Source organism: Arvicola amphibius, chromosome 2 (assembly GCF_903992535.2).
Source record: "Arvicola amphibius chromosome 2, mArvAmp1.2, whole genome shotgun sequence".
Classification (NCBI taxonomy): Eukaryota; Metazoa; Chordata; class Mammalia; order Rodentia; family Cricetidae; genus Arvicola; species Arvicola amphibius.
The window spans coordinates 128,953,269-128,953,984 of record NC_052048.2 but is presented as its reverse complement, the minus strand read 5'-3'; the positions used below and the strand labels follow the sequence as shown (position 1 = coordinate 128,953,984).

Below are 716 nucleotides of genomic sequence, written 5' to 3'. Positions count from 1 at the left end.
TTTCTTCACATTCAGGAACCTCACCTGCCTAATAAGAAATGAAATATAGTCAGCACGGAGTAGAAGGGTACTGGGTTGGCAACCTGGGTCAATGTGCCCATGGCTGAGTCTCTAGTGACCTGTGGGTGACACAAGAGAGCACATTCTTTTTCTCTGTACAAAACACAGACAACAGACTGTTGGGGCAGCTGGCCCAATCCCTGCGTTCAGGGGCGTGGCTGCCCCAGCGGAGTAGCATACCCCTTAAATAGGATCGGGGCGCCGGAAGGAGCCCCGTTTGATTCTCCCCTGCGTACCTTCTGCTCCGCTGGACCCTTGATTCTGTAAGTTTCCTTATTTTCCCTTGTATTAAAACTGATTTATTATAAAGGACTATCGTGGTTATTTCCCTAACCCCTATAACCGCTGGTACCTTTGCCGGTACATCTGGCGCCCAACGTGGGGCTCGAACCCACGACCCTGAGATTAAGAGTCTCATGCTCTACCGACTGAGCTAGGAAGATGGGCATCAAAGAGGCTACTTATGGAGTTTGTTAGCCATTTGGGCAAGAAACTGCTCTTGGCTGGACTGTTGCATAAACTGGACACAAAGAACCTGCAGAGAGAGGACTGCTGAACTTGCCTAAAGGTGAGATGGTCTCTCAGGGTTCCTGATTCGTGAAAGAGTCTGCGAGACGTTCTGCAGGACACAGCAGAAAATGACTGAACTGTCTTTG

The 716-nt window shown here is 49.7% G+C and overlaps 1 non-coding gene across 1 annotated transcript; it reads right to left on the bottom strand.

Moving 5' to 3' along the window:
- Positions 1-430: 430 nt before the first annotated feature.
- On the bottom strand, positions 431-507 carry Trnak-cuu. The gene has a single exon. It is a non-coding gene; the product is annotated as a tRNA-Lys (tRNA).
- Positions 508-716: the final 209 nt, after the last annotated feature.